Source organism: Canis lupus, chromosome 19 (assembly GCF_048164855.1).
Source record: "Canis lupus baileyi chromosome 19, mCanLup2.hap1, whole genome shotgun sequence".
Lineage (NCBI taxonomy): Eukaryota > Metazoa > Chordata > Mammalia > Carnivora > Canidae > Canis > Canis lupus.
In genome coordinates this window covers 27788242-27810853 of record NC_132856.1, presented here as the reverse complement: position 1 = coordinate 27810853, position 22612 = coordinate 27788242, and the positions used below count along the sequence as shown (strand labels likewise).

The window sequence follows — 22612 nt, the reverse complement described above, 5'->3', positions numbered from 1 at the left end:
GAAATGGAGGTGTCCAGCTTCTGGCTCTTGCCCTTTAAGGGAAAGGTGCTTACCTCCTTACCCTCTCTCTTTCCCCTGTCCAAGTGGCTGCAATGCCAATGTGCTGGTGAGCCATCTTGTACTACCACCCATTCTTGAATAAGGGGAACATGCCAGGAGGGTATAACCACAAGATAGAAGGAGCCTGGATCCCCAATATCTAGTTTGAAATCCTAATTTAAGAGATAAATAAAACTCTGTCTTGTATAAGCCACCATATTCTGGGGATCTCTTATTAAAGCTAATCTATATAACCTAACAAAATTACCATTTTTGTCTGCCATGAAACTGCACTCTCAAGACTTCAAACTCCAGGGAGAGTAATTAACTGAAAACCCAGAAGCTACCATCTGAAATCCACTACCACAGTTGCACCCAGCCCTCACTTCCCACAAGGTGCTCCCACAATCTGAGTGTGGCAGGGATACTAAAGAAAGTTTATTCTTGGGCGACATGGAGCCCCTTTAACAGCTAACTTTGGCTAAAGGACTCCTCAGTGGCTTTATCAAAGCTCTTGAGACAGCACAGCAATCTCAGATGTTGAGTTCCATCAAACTCCCTTTCTCCTCGCTTCACTTGGGGGAGATGGTTTTGCCATCCTATGGTGCTCCGAATCTTACCAGCTCTTTCCCCATTCTCTCTCCCAGATGTCCCTCCTAATTAAATTCTTGCTCATTTAATCCCATCTTGGCAACTGCTTCTCAGACTAATACACCATCTTTTCACAAAAGTTCCAGAACAATGAGATCCACTGGCAAAGTAAGGAAAAATAAGAATCTTAACAAGTAGTTAAAGCATCTTGTCATAAACATATTTACCCAAGGTAACTGTGAAACGAAGATTTGACAATCTTATACTTTACTTTCCTTAAATAACCTCTTGATCACTTTCAAATTCTCTCCTGCCATTTGGAAATAAATTAGATGGACGACAACATTTTCTCTCAAGATTTGGCAAACTGCATATTATTGACTATCCCAAATGACTGAATGAAAAATAAAATTCCATCAATTATCCAATTGCTTTATTTAAATATCAAACATCTGGAGTTTGACAATAAGCAGGTTAAGAATTCAGGACGACTAAATTTTTCATTAATCTTTGGCCTGATTTAACCTAGTGTAGATGCAATCTATTAGCTCTGAAGTTCTGCATATTTGCACGCATTTGTCTTGGTGTGTGCTAATCGCTTCTCCTGGATGTACAAATGTCCATATACTGTGCATTCTTGCATAACTCCCCCATTGAGAAGTCATTGCTGTATTCCACTTCCATCTATCACCTGCAGCTTTAATTGTAACATATTTCTTTCTGCTTAGTATGTTTGTCTTTTGGATTGTCATACTTTTTATTCATGTTAGTAGTCCCATAATTATTCCTGGCATATCTGTTTTATCACACATTTGCTGAACTGAATCAAATGTGAAAAAGTTGGGAAATGCATGCATTAATACTGCAGGAGACTAATGTTTCTTCAACAGATTCTGGCACAGGAGTTGGGAACGTCCCTCCTGCAGTGGTTATTGGAATGAGAAAATATATCATTGAGAGGATCTCAGTAAATGAAATATATCTGCTCTTGACAAAGGCCTTGAACACAAAACAGAGCAGATAAAATTGGGAGTGATGAGTTCTAATCCTTCCACATGTGGTATATTTACAAACATGACAACTGAGGCAAGACTTTCAGAGGCATGCGTTACTCATTGTTGGATGCAGAGGGTGTGTGTGTGTGTTTGTTCCTGGGGGTGAGAGCTGTGCACTGCTTTTCTATCTATTATCAGACAAAAACAAAGTTTTCCTACTACACTTCTGAAAACAGGTTAGAATATATTACTTTAAATGATTACCGTGGAGAATTGTTAATAACACAGCTTCCACCTAAACATGTGTTTAGGTCTCACAGGGTTTTTTTGTTTGTTTGTTTGGTTGGTTGGTTTATTGTTGTTGTTGTTCTTGCTTTAATTAAAAAAAAAGACACAATATTGGGTCATGGTAATAAGAAAATATTACTAGAAAAATAATGACTTGTTAGAATATTGATATATTAATAACATTAGACTGGGAGGTAGAAAACATGGATTTTAATTTCTACATCTGAATTTGTCACAAAGAGCCATGTAATTTAAAGACCTGGCAATCATCTTATCTATACAAATGAAAGAGGTGAAGTGTTTCAGAAGCTGAAAACTGGTGGATAATGGGCCAATTGCTGTCCAAAGATGTGTTTTCTTTGGCCAGTCAGCATTTTTTTAACTAAATTAGTTGCTTGACTCTAAACTCTAGACATTTTGCCAGAAGAAGAAATACAATTTCTGGCTTCTTTTGAAAAATCAAAAGATACAACCAACCTCATCTTCTATTTCCATATGATAACCACTGGGTAAAGCCCATATTCCCCAAGTATACCTTTATTCATCTATGTCTGACTATACTTGGCAGACATTTGAATGTGTGACTCCTACACTCTATGATCTGAAAGGGCCTATCTAAAAGTCTATAAGCCCAGAATATAATTAAGAGTCTAGAAATAGATCCATATTTTATAGGCAATTGATGTTCAACAGCGTGTCAAGACAATTCAATGTCTTTCAACAAATGTTCCTGGGACAACTTGATATCCACATGTAACAGAATAAAGTACTCCTTCCTCATACCATACACAAAAGTAAATTCAAAATGTATTACAAATCTTGATGTAAGAGATGAAACTATAAAACCACAGAAGAGGGATCCCTGGGTGGCGCGGCGGTTTGGCGCCTGCCTTTGGCCCAGGGCGCGATCCTGGAGACCCGGGATCGAATCCCACATCGGGCTCCCAGTGCATGGAGCCTGCTTCTCCAGTGCATGGAGCCTGCTTCTCCCTCTGCCTATGTCTCTGCCTCTCTCTCTTTCTCTCTCTGTGACTATCATAAATAAATAAAAATTAAAAAAAAAAAAACAGAAGAAAATATAGGAGAAAAATTTAATGATCTTAGATTAAGCAAGATTGTCAAAAGACAAAAGAAAAGTAGATAAATTAAAATTCCTCAAAAATTTAAAAACTTTTGTGCAATCAAGGATACCATTAAGAATATGAAAAGATAACCTACAGAATGACAGAAAATATTTGCAAATCATATATTTGATAGGATACTCATATATGGAGTATAGAAAAACACTGTTACAATGCAAAAATAAAATAACAAATAGCCCAATAAGAAAATGATGAGGGATCTGAGTAGACATTTCTCCAAAGAAGATACACCAATGGCCAACAAGCACTGAAAAGATTTCAACATTATTACCTATCAGGGAAATGCAAATGAAAATCATAATGAGGGGTAGCTGAGCAGCTCAGTGTGTTAAATGTCTGCCTTCAGCTCAGGTCATGATCCTGAAATCCTGGGATTGAGTCCCATGTCAGCTCTCTGCTCAATGAGAAGCCCGCTCCTCCCTTCCCCTCTCCCTCTGCAGCTCCCCCTGCTTGTGCTCTTTCTCTCCATCAAATAAATAAAAAAAACTTGGAGGAAAAAAAGGAAAGATGTGTGTGACCACAGTGAAAGATGTATCATAGTGAAAGATGACTTCACACACAATAAAATGTCTATAATCAAATAGATGCTAACAACTGTTGGAAAAGATATGGAGAAATTGGAACCCCCATATGCCATGTAAGAATGCAAAATTTTGTGTCCACTTTGGAAAATGGTCTGGTAGTTCACCAAAAGATTATATTTAGAGTCACTGCATGACTCAGCACCTGCACTACTAGAGAAATGAAAATGTATATCCATACTAAAATATGTACATGCATGTTCACAGCAGCATTATTCACTACAGCTAAAGAGTAGAAACATCCAAATGCCCATCAGTTGATTAATGGATACACAAATGTGGTATTTGGTGGAATATTATGTGACAATAAAAAGGAATGAAGTACTGAAACATGCTACACATGGATCAACCTTTAGAACAGTGTGGTAAGAAAAGAAGTCAGATGCAAAAAAAGCCATAGATGACACGATCTCATTTACATGAAATGTCCAGAATAGGTAAATGCGTAGAACAGAAAATAGATTGATGGCTGCCAAGAGTTAGGGGTAGGAAGAACAGAGAGTAACAGCTAACAAATATGGGTTTTCTTTTTGGGGTGATAAAAATATTATGAAATTAGGCAGTGGTAATAGGTGTACAGCTGTGTGAATATGCTAAAAATCACTGAATTGTACACTGCAAGAGGATGGATTTTATAATGTATGAATTATATATCTCCATTTTAAAAGTACATGAGCCTGCAGTAGGATCTAAATTTTCATCTCCATTATCCCTGTCAACATTATCTACATCATCAAATTTCCTTCCCCAGTGATAGGCTAACCAGTATAAGCAATCAATTCCATTTTAGCATGAAACAAAGTGAATTATGGCTAATGTTGCAATTAATTTTACTTATGAAAGAATAAGACTTGAGCCTCTTTTTTTTAAAAAAAAAAAGGAAACTTTGAGGAAATTTTTTAAAAATATATATGTCTACCCTTCTTTTGAAGTTTGACATTTTTTGTATTGTTTTTCTCCAATAAACATCTGAACTCTATAGGACATGAATATCTCTCCTTTTGTTTGCAGGCTCTTTCTAGGCAGGGAAGACATATCCTAATAAATGACGAACTGACTCATTTAAGCTCTAACATCCTGTTAAATAATTATCCTTAAGACTATGAACTCACAGTCTTTTCTGAACTTCAGATCAAGCTGGGGCATCTGGAAAATGGGCAGTACCTACAGAGACTCATTTCAAGCCCCGTTCTTCTCATTCCAGTACTTACAGATGAGAAGAAAATAGCCAATTGTCTTTTAATGGAACTATAAGAAAAGCCAATCTCCAAATTGTAGAGCAATATATCAGCAAGTAAGTTATACCATCCATTTGATATTCTTATTTTTGACCAAGCACAAAAAGTAGTGAATTATGCAACAGTATCCAACCAATCTGGGCAAAATTCAAATATTAAAGGTGAAAACATGTTTGCCCTTTGAAGGGGGTTCAAGTGGAAATGACGGATACAGTTATTTGTGGTATATAATGAGAAGTGGGAAGAAATGTGTTATTTTTTAAATTGGCTATTTCAATTGGTGGATTAGAAGGAGTGCAGATTCTCTCTCTCTCTTTTTTTTTTTTTTGGCAGAAAGTTTTCCTTTGTTTAGAAAAAACACCTTTATGAATGTCCTCAACCCCCAGCCTAGATAAGAGATCCAGAAAGAGAAGAATAAAGTTGATTTAGGGAATAAAATAAAAACGGTTCCTTAAAAAGTAACTTCCCTAATGGTGTTGGGTAAGAGGATGACTTCATATCCATTCCTTGGTCCTGCCCTACACACTGTGTTTAACTTGTCCTCTGTGGAGGGCAATAAACAGACTCCCTAACCCCCTGGCTTCCAGTTGGGTTCTGCCAATAGGAGGTAACTGCCAAAGACTGGAGAGTGGGAGGGGAGTGAGTACAGGGTGTTTATTCCCTAGGCTCTCTTTATGCTAGGCCTCTGGCTAGCAGATGCTAAGCAACCCTCTGCTCTAGGGCCCCTTCCCCTCAGGGTCCAGAGACTGTTTCTCTGTCCTGGCCCTTCTGGCCCAAAAGCAATGACAGCTCCCTGCTCTTCTCAGCCACAGGGTGCTCCAACATGCAGTCTGCTATAAGCAACATATGTATTCTAGAAAATCATCATGCTACACAAAATTTTGCAAAAACTACCAAGAGGTTTATGGGGAAATGGAAGGCACACACAGACACAAACTATCTATGACATTTTAAAAACAGGGATCTAATAAAAATAGTTGACAGTGTTACACTTGTGACATGATTAAGAAACACGCAGAGAAATCATCCTTTTCTTGAGGTTGCACTATTGTCCAATGAGCTCCTAGTGAGGGCAGTACTGCTAATGCCTTAACAAGAAACACTCAGAGACGATACATATTTTACCTTGAAAAGACCTTGGAGTTTGCTTGGAAGTACATTTCATGTGGGTTGCAGCTTGGGAACTGTTGCATAGTGGCAGCAGGAAGCGAATCTGAAATGTGAAAGGAAGTTCCTATAGCAGGTGGGAATGATGTGGCATGTGATAAGGTGGTGAACTGGGATGTAAAGTGGATGTTTAAGGGAAGGAGCATTTTGTGTGTTTCTCCACTGTTTGGTTCAACTGGGTGCAGATTTCTGCATTCACCAAATGCTTTTCATGGATGTAAGCACACATAAGCAAATGGAAAACTAGGCCCAAAATGTTCCAGGAGATACCAATGGCATTGGGATAAATCGGTGTTTTCAAAACAAGTGTTATAACAGAACTGATTGTACGTAGTTTATTTCCCTACACTTGGCCTATGGCTTTATAAATAAGAGTGCCTTTACCACATTCTTCTCAATGACCACATTTGAGTATGTCTTGTTTCCCAGCCAAATGCAGAGAATTAGGACAGTCTGGGGACAGGAGCTCTAGCAATATGGTGGGAATCCAGAACATGAGACTACAAACACCCTTTAAGAAATTCCTATGGGAAGAAGTTGCCAAGAAACTCAAAGACAATGGAGTGCCTTAATAAAATTCTAGTTACTTCATGCTGTATCCTATTTTGGAGTCCCTGCCACAGCCTGCCCCACTTGCCCTTACATGCAACAGCTCTGTGTTAGTGGGGCTTTAGGGAATGGAAAGTGGGAAAATCATATGTAGAACATAAAGATGGGCAGGAAGGACAAGGTCACAATTGCTGAGAGGAAACTACTGAGGCACAAGACCCTTTCCCCAGAATAAATCAAAGAAAAACCTTGAAAGGCACCAGGCAGTCCATGTTCTGCTAATATGTATGTAGCTCTGTTAAGGGCCATTCACTGATACAGAATTGGACTCCACATATAAGAATAATGAATATAGCTTTTACTTCCACATTTTCCACCAAGAAAAGCCTCTCAACAATATTTTCCATTTCAAAGGCACTTGTTCGGCTAGTAACACAAATTTAGGAGTGAAAATACTCAATTTTTTTCTCTCTTCAACAAGCCCCCCCCCCTTTTTTTTAACCTGAGTCAGAATATAAATATAACCTAGGCTTTTCCCAACAAAATTACATTAGCCATAGAAACATGCCACATGAAGGGATTATTAATCCTCAAAAAAGTCTTGGCAGAATTTGATGAAAGCTGAAATGTATTTTCACAGATGGTTGTGCTATGGGGTATTTGATTTGAAAAATATTAAACAAAGCAATACCCCATTTCTGTTTTATTCCCTGAAAGCAATTATTACATGAAAAGGTAGACAGACAGGACACAGTTAACAAACAAAGACTAAAGAGTTGTCATCAGCTTAGAAATGTTCTGGAAAATAAATGAGAGCCACTTGCCAATAATATGACTGTAAAATACAGAAATAAAAAATCTATATTGCGAACATACACGTACTTATAGCCCACATCACAGTTTGATGAAGCAAGAGATAAATGGCCCAACATTGATTGTTTTTACAGGAATACGACAACCCTCCAAAGAAGAGAAACAGAACATCTCTCCATTCACATAAAAAGCAAATTACAGATGGGGAAAAAAATTCACTACTCTCAGAGCAAGATTCAATTAAAAAAATATGTCTGGCTTTGACAGGGCAAATTCCAGGCGTAGTATATTTTCATAGAAGTTGGTCCTAGAGGAAAGATTTCAGTGCTACAAAAGCCTATGGAACTTTTCACAGCTTGTCATAATTTCTCTGTAATTCTAAACAAGGATTTCCGCCTCCTTAGCTCATATTTTTCCCCTAACTGATCCTGCAAGGTGGTATTAAGCTTCTGACAGCGTTCTTCCTTTCTGAAAATCACACTGCATAATAGCTGCATGGTAGATATTGAATAATAATGCTGCCTTACAGCAATGTAACATATAGTGCTTTACCAAAGATGGTGTGTGTGTGTGTGTGTGTGTGTGTGTGTGTATGAGAATACACATGATTAAATGACAAGATGAAACCATGAGAGAGGCAGCATGTTGTGTCCTGTGCAATGCTCCAAGAACAGCACAACATGATTTAAACAAAACACTACTCTCTAACTCTGGGACATCCATTTCTATCTTCAGAAACATTAGGCAGCAGCTATTGTCTTTACGTTGTTCAAAGGTTGAAGCCAACACAAAGAATCGCTGAAAGTCACAGGATTTTTGAGTCAAAATTTCTGCACGCATTTCCTCTGGCTTGTCACCTTTCATCCACTTTGTACAGAGTACCATTAAGAATTTCTAGACATCAAGTTCTGGTTCTTGTTACAATGCTCAGAATGGCTGTCAGTGGACAGGATAAGAACTCCAGTAGTCAGGCTTGAATTGTGCGAATAAATACACCCATTTGGTTGTTATCAAGCTGTTCTATTTGTCTTATCATTTCATTCTTTGGTTGACACTGTGACCCTTGGAAAGCCAAGGAAGGTGTTTCTTCAGTTCTTTACCCTCGACCTCAGGGCAGCATGGCCTTTATTCTCTGTCCCCTTTTGCCCTGTGGAGATAATTGCCTACATTTTGGTGCCTATATTACATATGTTTCAACCTGTTCTCCAAACGTTAACTGTTTGGGATTAAAATAGTTTCTACGAAGCATTTTCAGCCTTTCCTTGAACTCCTGCCAATGTATGGCTCTCCACAGAAAGGAAAATGCTGAGCATTAGAAATGAAGTGAGGATTAGTCAGAGCAGATAATAAATAGCACATTACTGCATGTGGCAGAACCAAAGAAAAAGAAAAGAAAAAACAACAACTTGTTTGTATTTTAGTAATTTAACCATGACAACCATCTGAGGTCCTGGTAAAGGTAGCAGGAATGTAGGCCTAGGTCAAGAAGGAAGGAAGGACCAGAGGGAAGCAACAACATGGATATCATATCAGATCATCAATACTATGTATACATCCAAATTATGAAAGGCCATTTAAGTATTCCTGTGGTGCATTATTTTGAATGCAAATATTAGTGAAAGTAATAAATGAGGTAATAAATCATGATGATGATAACAAAGCTCGGAGTTGGAATGATGTCTGCAGGATCCAGTCTTCCAAATATTATGTCAATGAAGGGGCATAGCAAATTCTATCTAGACCTTTTTCAGAGTCTCTGCAGGTTGGATGGAGAGTGGCCTGCCTGCCACTTGGGAAAGGAGTACCTATTGGTAATATAATAACAAACGTTACCACCACAACTAATCTAATCAAAACCAAGAACAAATAGAAATCTATATGAAGCTGATGTACTGCTTTCATCTCCATATTAGAGATGAGAAAATCGAGATGAGAGGTTAAGCAATTTGCCAAAGGACATACAGTTGACAGATGGGGGAAGCAAAGATTTAAATCAAAGCAGTACAGCTCCTAAGAAAACCAATGCAATGGGCTGGGAATGCTGTGGCCTTTATACCAAGTACAGGAGGAGGCATTTAGCCAATCACTCATGCTTTCCTTCATACGTTCAACAAATACATAATGGACACCTACTATATGCCTGGCATGAAAGCTAGAGCCTAGGATCTAATGATAAGCAGAAGAGCTCCCTACTCTTTTAGAATTTAGCCTAGCTGGGGAGATTGGTGGAAAAATTCAAGCTGCTTATAGAGCGTGGAGGAAAATATATTAAAACGGATGTGTAAGTTTAACATGCCTCAGAATTGCAAAGTGGGTTTACGAAAACACAGATTTCTAAACCTCATCCCCCACAGTTTCTGATTCAGTAGGTCTGGGTCTAAGCCTAAGAATTTGCATTTCTAACAAGTACCCCAGCTGATAACTGCTGACTTAGGAGCTATACTTTAAGATCACTGTTCTAAGGGTTATTTGGTTGGGAGAGAAATATTCCTTTATGTTGCACTGTGCATCTGCTGGAGGTGATCCTGTGCTTAGAAAGAATAGTCACTGACTATATAGATTCAATTTAAGGCTGGCCAGGAAGGTTCTCTCACACTGCCTTAAAATGTGGACATGCTCCCTAGGATGAGTAACACATCCAGACACCAACAGCCATTCACACATGGGGCTGGAGAAATGAAACATAGATTCAGTAGCTTCTGATACCATTGAGTGGAAAGAAAAAGTAAAATATGAGACCACAGAGTGATGACTTGAATACATTACTGATGAAGTGAAAAGCAACATTTAAGACAATGACCCTCTAAAGGCATGGGGTGCTAACAGTAAGAAGAGTACCACTGCAGGGGATTTTTACCCATTGGTCTGTGAAACACATTCCAACCTTACAGATAATGATATGCTATCATTCAATTGATAGGATGATTAAAATCACATCAATTGCATGAGTCTGATTTCAACACGTTTGAAAAAAAAAAAAAGCCTGAGTATTTTTTTTTTTTTTTTGAAACATAGCCTTCTAGTCCATTGGATAAATCCATGGCAAAAGTTTAAAGAAATATTGGGAAAAGGCAATTTCTTTCAAAATCATATGTGTATACAAAGGGCAATATTATCTGTAAGCAGAATAATGATATATATATATAGTGATTTATATTTATATATAGTAATATATATAATATTTATATATAATAATATTTATATTTATATATATATAATTTCTTTTCAAAAGAGAGTTAACAGATTAATGCTACAGGACAGGAGGGCTTCCAATGCAGAAAAGAGGACCACATGAGTTAACATTTGGCTGACCTTTCCACATTAAGTAGAATGAATTTATAACATCGGGGTGCCATTTTATTATGCTCTACAAAAAGTCCTATGCTAAAGGCACTGAGTAACCTAACTAGTTACATAAATAAATATCCCACCTCAAAGACAAATGCAGGTGATATGGAAAGTCATTTAAGACTTGGTTATCTGTAAAATCAGCATCTGGTGACCCATTGTTTGTCTTGGCCAGGCAATTACAAGCTAACTAGTTTTGCCAGTAACCGAGTTTCTAAGATGACAGCCCACAGGCTGAACCTGACTCAGATGTGATTTGTTGACTTGTGGGTTTTGCTCCTTGTTGCTGTGCTCTTAAAAGTTGAACATGAATGGCTGAAATGGAACACTTGCTCTCCTCTTTGCAACCTTGCCTGTCGCTCTATAATATCTTTTGCCTGGGTGACAACTTTAATTTCCTGGCAAACCCCCTGAAGAGATTTGAGGGTTTTGACCACTGCTATCTAATTTCCAAAATCACTCTTCAACTCTAGCATGACTGTCCTGTTAATCCCAACTACTTCATAATCTTTCTGCATTTCACCAGTGGAAGGACAGGTTTTTCCATAAGAACTGTAATGGTTCCTGGGTGAGTGATATAATACTATATAAATCTTTGGGAGGAAGTTAAGTTTCTCAGCAAAAGTGCAGAATTACCTTGTTGTTCATGCTATAGTCTAAATTGTTGATCTGCTTTAGATTGGCTTGGAAATTTTAAGCTGATTAAATGAAATGTCAAGACTGGGAAGTATCTCGATTTTAGCAAAATGGGCATATCACCACTAGACATGAATTAGCCTAAAGAATACATCAAGTTTTAGGAGGTTCGGAGTGGATTTAAAAAAAAAATAAAAATTGAGAAGGCTGAGAGAAAGTGAAATGCCCCAAGGCATGTTCATTTTTATTCTGTAATGAATAGAAAATATACTGCAGTAAAAGCAGCATTAATGATTCAAAAACAGCTGGAGATATTGAAACAGAAATTAATCCTACTTACCTAACTCTTGAAACTAGTAAAAGCCAAGGTGGGGTTGAAAACTGGCACCTGAAGGGAAATGGACTATTGGTGCAAAGCACCTGTGACCAGGCATTTGTAGGCCACTCACACACAAACACAGCAGAGCCTCTACGTGGCAAATCTCTCTAATTAGAAATAACTGGGGTGCTGGTTCCTCAGAATCACCGTAAAATCTGAAGTGTGGACACTTTTTAAGGAGAGATAGTAGTATTGCTTTCAAGGGCAAAGACTCACAGCAAATGACTCTTCAAGGACAGGAAGGTCCCACTGCATCTGCTAAAGGGTAAAATCATTTGTAGCTGGCACATTCATTACACACCTGGGGCTGCCACTCAGGTTGTGTCTATCACTGTAAAATAGTTTGATTTTTAAAAACTATATATATCTCTATCTTTTCTAGCCTGTTTATGTGATGGTTTTCTTCAAGAATGGTAGGAAAGAATTTTTTAGCCCAAGCTCTCTCCTGGGTGACAAATTTCATAATACCGGTGTCCACGTATTGAAGCTGTCACAATGATCTTAAAAGTTCTTAGTTATAATTGGAGAAAAGCTAAAAACTAAAACATGTATGTATGTATGTGTAAAATGTATTCTTGCCATCTTTTATGTTTATGTAACTTTAAATTTTTTATTATGCTTGGGACACTATGTTACATTTATTTCAGGTGTAAACATAGTGATTCAACTTTCTATATGCTATGCTGTGCTCACCCCAAGTGTAGCTATCATCTGTCACCGTCCAACACTATTACAATATCATTGTCTATATTCCCCATGCTATGCCCTTTATTCCTGTGACTTCTTCACTCCATAACTTGAAACTCATATCTCACTCTCCCTTTTATCCATTTTGCCCATCCACCTCCCCCCACTCTGGCAACCAACAGTTTGTTCTGTATATTTACAAATATAAATCTGCTTTGTTTATTCATTTGGTTTTTTTTTTTTTTAGATTCCACATATGAATGAAATTACATGGTATTTGTCATTCTCTTACTTATTTTACCTAGCATAACACCCTGGGTCCTTCCATGTGATTGTAAATGGCACGATCCCATCATTTTTTATGGTTGCATGATATTCTATTATTTTATATTTTATATATACTACATCTTCCATATCCATTTGCTGTAACTTTCTTGATTGAAAAGACTGAATTCTAGGAGGCAAGTCTGGCCTCCAACTGTTTATTTTGTGTTTTTCTTCCTAAGTGTATTGGGAAGCTATGGGCATCAGGACCAGGGTCTTTACTCACTAATGAATTTGGTGGTGACATTTAAGCTAAGAGAGAATTCATCTGGTAGCTCTGTTTTACAGATGATAGATAGATAGATAGATAGATAGATAGATAGATAGATAGATAGATAGATCCCTAAAGCTATTTTGGATGGGAGAACTATATTCATACCCAAACCTATTTCAACATCAACTCTTAACCATAAAGGAGTCTTAATAGAATTTCTAAGACCAAAGCACTTGCTGAATTCCATGCCCAATGATTCAAGAGTGAGGTGCTTATGAAAGAACAGATTACTTCCGTATGTTTGCAAAGGTCTTTGTGTTTGGTTTGGGTCAATGTACACACAGCTTGCTCAGAGATCCTGAAGAAGACCTTCTGGGGCTCTCTAAAGAGGAAAGAAAAGAACTGACCTCAAGTACATGCTCAGTCCCACACCCTGAATGATAAGCTTTATGTTTGTAATGTGTCACCTTTTCTATGAGCCTTTGCTGACCACCCTATTTAAAATTATACTCCTTCCTCATTAGTTTCTCTCCTTAGCCTTTATCACTTTGCACTATAAAATTTACTTATTTTATTTTTGTCTTCTTCTACTAGAATATAAGCTTAATGAGGTTAGGAAATTTTGCCTGTTCCTCACTGCTTTATCTCTGATGCCTAGATTGTCCAGGCAGGTGATAAATACACACCAATCAGTGCTGAATAAGTGAACAATTGAATATAAACATCTACGCATATAATCTAATTGTCTTGTGTGCCAATGACTCTGCATCAGGAAGACCTGGGCCAGAACGCTAACTCTGCCATTTACAAGCTACGTGGCTTTAGACAAGGGACAATCTCTGAGTCTCAGCCTCTTCATCCCTGAAAGACAGATAATGATATTTCCTTCCCCATAAGATTGTAGTAACAACAACAACAACAACAACAACAACAAAGGACATGTCAGGATGCCCTTTAGCATGGTCTTAGGCACTCTGTAGAGATACTGAAAGTATTGGCTGCTATTACTGCTGCTGTTTTTATTCTTGAGCCATAAACTGATGCAGAATACAATCAGCACGTAGACAGAATTCCAAGTCTACATATTTCTTCCTCATCTTTTCTGAGAACTCTGACATAGAAGTAGGAAGAAACTGATTAGTGAAGAAGCTGCCTTACTCTTGCTCATGTTTTGCAAAACCATCTCCTAGGACTGGGGAGCAAGGAAGGCCTCCTACATGTGACCCACTGAAGGACAGGGTGCAGCAGCTGGCCTGCCTGCCAGTGAGTTGTGTGCTTTGTAAATCAATAGGGCATTTGGGTCTCAGGCTGTCCACTCTGTTACCCTCCTGAAGTCTTAAATACACTTTAAAAGCAATTATTTTGCTCCTAGCTTTGAGAAGGAGGACGTGAAGAGAGGCCTGGCTGAGGCAAAGCTCATATTTCAAGGCATGTCAGGGACCAAGATCGATGACGTGCAGATAACAGTGGAAATGGATGTAAAACATAACCTCAGGTAGACTCATGACCAGGCCCACACAGAGTTCTCCCCCTGCTTCAGAATCAAGAGGAAATGGAGCCACAGCATTCAAAACAGGGACAGAGTGCTACAGAATGAAAGAAGTCTCAATGACACCCACTATTCAGAGCTCCTGGGTTAATAGTTAAATCTTAGTACCATGCTGCACTGCGGTTTTGTGCACACAGAGCCTTCCAAATAATGCCTATTTTCTTACTTGGTATTCTCTGTGTTTAAGTGCATTAATATTACCAATAAAGGCTACTTTTTAAAAGGCCTCATTCTGGGGCATCTGGGTGGCTCAGTCAATTGAGCATTTGCCTTTCACACAGATCATCATCCCAGGATCCTGGGATTGGGCCCCACATTGGGCTCCCTGCTCAACAGGGAGCCTGCTTCTCCCTCTCCTCCACTGCTCCCCTGCTTGTACTTTCTCTCTCTCTCTCTCTCTCTCTCTCTCTCTCATTCTCTGTCAAATAAAATAAAATATTTTTAAAAATTTTAAATGCATAAATTAAAAGCTCTCATTCTATGTTTAAGAGCTTGTTTGGTGCCTTGCAACAAGCAGTTGAAATAGGAAGTACTAATTCGTGTGCCCATTTCACAGAAGGGGAACTAAAGAAGTTAAGTCACTTTTCTGTGATCGTAAAGCTAGTAAGTAACACAGTCAGAATCAAAACCTAGGTCTGATTCCAGCTCCTATATAATTAAACACTCTGCTCTGTATTATAACACCACAAACTAAATTAGGTCCCCTATAATGCTCTCATAGCTCCTTGTACTTTTCTTCATAGTATGGAATTAAATTTGTAAACAAATATGTAAGTATGTAATTACTTGCCTAATAGGTGACTCAATATTAGACAGCACATCTCTGTTATTATTTTTGGAGATCACTATATTTGCAGCACAGAGCACAGACAGAAGAGAAGCTCAGAGAATATCTGTTGAATATCTGAGTAAAGATTAAGTGGACATAAGTTGAGATTTCAGGTCAAGATGGAAATTCATTTAGTTTTTTAAAATGAAAAAAAACCACAACTCATTTATTCAGTGATTTTCAGATACCCTTCTAAGGATAAAATCAATGTGTAAACGTTTCTAATAATCCTTCACATAGATATTCTGCAATAACATGGGAAATTCAAAAAATTCTACAGCTTACCCATTTATCGTTCGACTCTTCCACTAAATGGCTGCTGAGTTGTGTCTATCTTATACCCTCTCACCTCTTTTTCTTCTAGGTCTTCGTAGACACTCACCTAATATTTGTGGCATGAACCAATAAAAAATACTACTTATCAGTTATTGTGATGTTTTAATGAATAAGAATGCTAGCAATGTCCACAATAGCCAAACTGTAGAAAGGGCCCGATGTCATGATAAAGAAGATGCGGTACATATAGAGAAAGAATGGAATACTACTCAGGCATCCAAAAAATGAAATCTGACCATTTGCAACAATGTGGATGGAACTAGAAGGTATTATGCTAAGTGAAATAAGTCAATCAGAGAAAGACAATTATCATATGATCTCATTCATATGTGGAATTTAAGAAACAAAACAGAGGAGCATAGAGTAAGAAAGCAAAAAATAAAACAAGACAAAACCAGAGAGGGAGACAAACCATAAGAGACTCTTAATCACAAGAAACAAACTGAAGGTCACTGGAAGGGAAGGAGGTGGAGGGATGGGGTAGCTGCATGATGGACATTAAGGAGGGCACTTGATGTAAGAGCATTAGGCGTTATATAAGACTGATGAATCACTGAACTCTATGTCTGAAACTAGTAATACACTTATGTTAATTATTGGATTTAATTTTTTAAAGACAATAAAAATTAAAATGCTAGCACCTTTTTAAATGCACATAAATCTTTTCTGACTGATATGACTTTTGAGATTTTCAGCATGAATTACTTTGTGAATTAATAACACACAACACAACAGAACAATGTCAATCCTCTTCGAGGACAAAACTTTATGGTCATGAACCCAGGCAAAAGAGAAAAAGCCTTGCTGTTTTAGTTTGGTTTTCCCAAACAAAGTCGGGAGGTAAACCACAGCTTCTGACCACGTATGTAAACATTTGGAAAACTGGCTGAAATTGCTTACATGTAAACAGCAAGAGATTAATACGATGCTTTTGAAACTGACTTTAATGAGTCCTGAGAGATCTCACCACACAAAAAGCTAAAATCATTGTTCCCAGAAATTAATAAAAGGAAAATAATGTAATAATGCATCATATTTTTCTCTTAGCAAAACAAAACAATAACAAAGACAGCAATAAAATGGACAAAACAAACAGAACACAAAAGAACAAAAGATGCTGGAGGGGAGGAGTGGTGATGAAGTATAAGTATATACATGATATGAAACAGGACGAAAAGCATTCTGGTTCAATGATAGGAAAATGCTGAATGAAAGATGGGATATGATGAGGGAATGAAGGAATAGAAAGAGAATAGATACAGAAGCAGAGGAATCCAGCTCCCGGCTGGTGAGTCAAATGCCGCAATAATCCCATTTTAATTATACGTGAGTCTCATCTCTGCTATTTGTTTAATTTTATTCTCCTCAGCAAATACAGAGACAGCTGTTTCCCTTTTGACACAATTATCTTTGTCTAGAAGCTTTCGAAATGTCCCTTTGAAAGGTTTGCAGAACTTACAAGAAGCCTGAACATATTAAGTGGCAGATCTTTTGGATTTTAGACAAGGAAAGCATTTTTTTTTTCAAGGCCGTAAATCTGAAAGCCAGAGTATCAGGGATGATAGAACAAAACACTTTGAAACTCACTTTCAAACTCAAAGTAGGATGAACTGTAGCACTTATTTGGTGTTGGAAGTCAGCAACCTGGACATTAGTTTAATTATACTGTGAGTGAAAAATTGACCCAATGTGTCCACCCATGGGCTGACCAGCAACCAATCAGGCTGTCATTAATGAGAGTTTGATCTGAGATATTCAGAATCTCTAGTCAATTGCTGATGGCACTGGAATATAAAGTCAAGTAGATTTTAGGATGAGTGGTCACACTGGCCATGTCAGTAAAGACACCAAAAGAGAAAACTAAGGAAGTTAGTCAAGAGAGGGAAAGATTAAAAGATTTAAAAAGGGTGATGGGGGGAGACCTGAAGGAGACAATAAGGCTAAATGTGCGGCCTCAGAGATATAGAAGTATCTTCCATCCCTAACCACTTGCCACCTACTATCTCACAAAGATTTGAAATCCAAATTTGTGACATATAGTGGTCAGTATTTCTAAGCACCAATCCAAGGCATTATCCATACACTGTTTCATTTCATCCTCAAACCACCCTATGAAGAACTATTATAATTCTCATTTTACCAATGACAAGATTGAGGCTTAGAGAGATTTAAGTAATTTGTCCTCCCACATCTCATGATTGGTGACTGGTAGCAAAAGGGTTAAAACTCAATTCAGTCTGACAAAGCTCACACCCTCAAACCCAACTATATTACTTGTTGTATCCATCAATGACCTTTCCCTTTACTTGCACAAGCTTGAGAGTTTCTCTTTATAGAAATCAGCCACCTCCGATTAGGACAAAAATGCAAAACTTCAAGATGTTGGAAAAGGAGGAAAGCTCACTACATACTGAGGTTATGACATGGGTCAAATCATGTGGCCCAAAAGCCCATTACCAGCTATGGAGACCATGAAAAGATCAATGGTTGGCAGAGGATTGTGGGTAAGAGGGATAGATAGAACGCAATTTTCAGGTCAGTGAAACTATTCTGTACAATACTGCAGTGCTGGCTACGTGTCATTATACATTTGTCCAAACCCATAGAATGTCCATCAAGGGTGAACCCTAATGTACACTATGGACTTGGTTGATAATGATATGTCAGCACAAGTCCACTGATTACAGTAAGTACACCCTCTGATGAGGGATGTTGCTAGTGGGGTGAGTTGTGGCAGGGAAGGGGACAGGGGGCATTCAGAAGTCTCTGTACTTTCAACTCAGTTTTGCTGTGAACCCAAAACTACTGTAAAAATGAAGCTTACTAATTTTAAAACATTCTTTTAGGTATAAGGAATCCGCTTTTAAGTATTTTTTTTCTCCCCAACTTTTTCTTTTCCAGATTTTTACACTCCCCAAGTTGATTGATATAAAAGACACTTTTTGCTAAGCTTCGTGTCCTGTTGTTCTCTCCAAAAAGTGTGCTAACACTTTTTAAAAGATATGAAGTAACTTAATATAATTTCTTAAACTGGTTAAGAAAAGGATAGGGAGAGTATATTTTCAGTAATAAAGCAAATGAAGCTGAGGAGTCAGACGCCTATGTTTACTACCAAGTAAAATGTCAGAGGGCGTTTACATTTGCCAAATTCTTTGTGTGTATCTCTAAAGCTGTCCAGATGTATTAGATGAACACAGCATGACAATGGTCATACTCTCTGCTCTATATTTCACTTCTGCATATTGGATTGGCCTGAATATAAATGAAGGCCAGAATGTTCATTTAAATGCAGTACTGGGTGTGCCTTTTGAACAAGCTGTCTAAGAAGGATATCCCTTTCCACACACTGGATTTTCCACATTTTTTTTCCTTTGGCTAGGTAAGGTTTCTGTTGTAAAGAAGTGAAGAGAAATTTGAAGGAAGCTGAGGAGAGGGGAAAGAATATCCGATTTCAGCCTCCCGTAGTCAGATGGCTAGCTTGGGCTAGGCACTGGCCCGATGAAATTGAAAACCATATTATTTACATCACACGGTAAGTAAGGTAATAATAAGGTTGTAAGTGGGGTAGAGATATGGATTATCATTAGTATCTTTAAATGCTTCTGGAATTTGTTGGATGATTCTTGGAAATTGTTTCCAGGAAGAACCACTTTAAACATCACTTTAGTTGAAGGGGAAAAGTGGTTATTTACCATGTACACAGTACTTCCTTTCTCATGTAATGATCTTTTTTTTTTTTTTTTTAAGATTTTATTTACTTATTCATGAGAGACACAGAGAGAGAGGCAGAGACATAGGCAGATGGGGAAGCAGGCTCCCTGCATGGAACCGATGTAGGACTTGATCCCCAGACCTGGGATCATGCCTTGAGCTGAATGCAGAAGCTCAACCACTGAGCCACCCAGGTGTTCCTCATGATAATGATCTTTACAATCTTACTCTCCCACTTTGGATCTTCTGATGAAGAACCTAACAGAAGGTGCAGGACATGAAGCTCTGAAGGTGACTACAATAATAGAGGCTACCCACTCGCTCTCTACCACAGAATCTTCACCTCAGGCCCCAGTGTGGATGTGGAGCAGGTTCACTCAACAAAAGGGAGGACAATAAGAGAGGTGCTCCTGCACCATAGCTGGGTCCTGGCCTATAGAGTGCAGAATGGGAGCAAATGGGGATAAGTTTACCTCCTTGAACTGGTAAAAATTATAGGTTCCTTGTCCCCATCTCTCATTCTTTTATTTGTTCCGAACATCAGAGACAAGTTTTTCATAATCTTTTTAGAGACATACACACAGTTATATGAAATAACCTTTGTGAAAGAATGATTTGTAAATGAAAGAGACTTTCAATGGAGAATATGTGGGTCTATTCAATGGTCTCCTCCCTGTTAGCAGGTGAACAGCATATTTCTAAGGAAAGATGCCCAGCCGGAGAACATATGCTACAAACTGTGATAATCAGTTCCTCCTGAAAGGAAATAAAGCCACTAAGCCAAGCCAGGATGTCTTAGTACCAAAGTAGAGAATTTTATAGAATGAGGTATGGCAGCATGATGCTGAGGGGAAAATACGAGAAGAGGCGACAGAGATCATCCACAAACTAGGACCACTAGGCAAGCAGGGCACGTCAAGGCATAGTGACAGAGTGTGCAGGAAAACCCAAAAATGAATAAAGGGTGTCATGGTGAGCAGGGCGGGTAGCTACAGCATCTCCAAGAGCCTATAAGTACTACAGACACTTTGGCATGAAACTTTTTCATGCCAAAGTGGAGGAGTGGAGAAGGCTCCCAGCAGGCATCACATAGCTCTTGTCATCTTGGGGAGTGGTAATCAATAGAGGTTTGAACCCTGAGAGATGAGGATTAAGACTAGGAAGACCATGGAATTTATCATCCCAACAAGGCCAGGACAATTTGGAAGTTAAATAAGACACTATTAATAATTATACCAAGCATAAACCAGACTGTCTTGCACAAATTGGGACATGCGGGCTCTCTACCAAAAGCAAACAATACTTTTCCAAACCATGCCAAGCACGAGTTGGCCCTGATCAAGCCACGGAGGCTACAAGTTAGGGCTCTAGAGTCAACTTCTCTGGTCTGAACACAAATGCTGCTGCTTATTAATCATTTGCTCTTGGACAGGTTGTTTAACCACACTGTGCTAAGATTTCCCACTTGTAATAGCAGTATCTGCCTCACAGAGTTGCTGCAGGGATTAAAGGAATTCGTTTTCAAAAGCTGAGCATGGTGTCTGGCACATAAAAGTCACTCAATAGGGGCATCTGGGTGGCTCAGTTGGTTAAGCGGTCATCTCTTGATTTCGGCTCAGGTCATGATCTCAGAGTCGTGAAGTCAAGCCCCATATGGGGCTCTGCCCTGAATATGAAGCGTGCTTAAGATTCTTTCTCTTCCCCTACCCCTTTCCCCTCTGCCTGCTTGTGCTCTCTCTCTCTCAAAAAAAAAAAAAAAGTCACTTAATAATAATGTCATCATCACCATATGAAATATGTGCCAATATATGTATGGTGCCTGGAACCCCAATAGAGAAGCATTTAATTTAAATGCATGAGATAGGAGAAAGGAAAGGTTTCAAAAATTTTCCTAGAAAAAAAGTGATAGAACACTTGATTCAGTATGACAAAAATCTTATTAATTCCAATCTCACTGATTTTCTTAAAAAGTTCTGTGGCTACCTAAACAAGTGTGAAGTAAAGTGACTGATGCAAAATGTATGATTATCATGTTTGTATAAATGCTCAGTAGTCCAGATTACAGTGGAAAAATCAAACTCTAATAGAATGACATTTCTATGTCTCAGAGAACTAGCAGTTCTGCATTCATCCTTACATGTTCTACCATTTTGTTAATGCAGGAAACCCTAAATAAGGAAGCAAGGCTTTAGCCAATCTCAGAGTCCCTGACTAACCGGGAAATACATGCAACCTCCCTCTTTCATTTTGGTATTTCAGGACCTCAGTCTGACCTACCACCATTTTCATTCTTTAGCCTCTTTAATTTATAAGCATTCCTTCTGATAACACCAGTTAAATTTCATCCCTGATGATAGGTAGCATTTATTAAGCAATTACTGTATGCCAAATGGAATGCTAAATGTTTCATGTAAATTATTTCACTTAAACTTTGAATGATTCTATGATCTTGGAGGACTCAGTCATCCCCATTTTATAAGGAGAGGCCCAAGAGAGGTAAGTAGTCACCCTGGGTCACTGACCTAGGAATCAAACATAATTCAGTCTTAACCCAAACTCAAGCTCTTAAGCCCTACTGTAGTAACTATACAATTAGCTTCAGTCTTTGTGTTCTCAGGTTATTCACTATGAACAACAGTAGATAGACCTACACAAGTTTTAACTATTTTTCTCCCTGGCCAGTATTTTTGGATTCACAAACATACACCTCTCCCCAACATTGTCATCCCCTCAAGTGATACCCCTCCCCCACCCAATGCCTAGTTTAACCTCACAGTGGAAGATTTTACATAAAATCTGCTGCTCCCTTTACCAATAATTCCCCTGCCTTACAGAATGTTCTCTCTCCCTGCCTTACAGAATGTTCTCTTCCTGGCCACAGAAAGAAGGGATCTGTTTGATTTTAATCACTCTCCTTACAATCCCAGCTTAAGGGGATACAGGTAAAAACAAGAAAAGGAGTCAGCTGAAAAGACAAAGTTCTTGGCTCCAAATTAAAAACAATTCTGAACACTCCATATCTGAAAAACGTGCACATGATCCCTGGGAGGGCTTGGAAAAGAGCTGGCCTCTTACACTAATACATCAACTGTCAGTCTCTTTACACTAGAGGTTTAAAGACACACGCTGTTCTCGTTATGGAAGACGTGTTCTTCAGGGTACATCTGTAGCAACTTACCACTATTTCAAAATCAGT

At 38.4% G+C, this 22612-nt stretch overlaps 1 long non-coding RNA gene and 1 other non-coding gene across 9 annotated transcripts in view; one reads left to right on the top strand and one right to left on the bottom strand.

Moving 5' to 3' along the window:
- LOC140610040 (uncharacterized) overlaps positions 1 to 22612 on the bottom strand; it is a 235537-nt gene that overhangs the window by 162521 nt on the left and 50404 nt on the right. The gene's annotated exons all lie outside the window — the stretch shown is intronic.
- On the top strand, positions 5897 to 6030 carry LOC140611483 (U4atac minor spliceosomal RNA). Its single transcript, XR_012012637.1, has one exon. It is a non-coding gene; the product is annotated as a U4atac minor spliceosomal RNA (small nuclear RNA).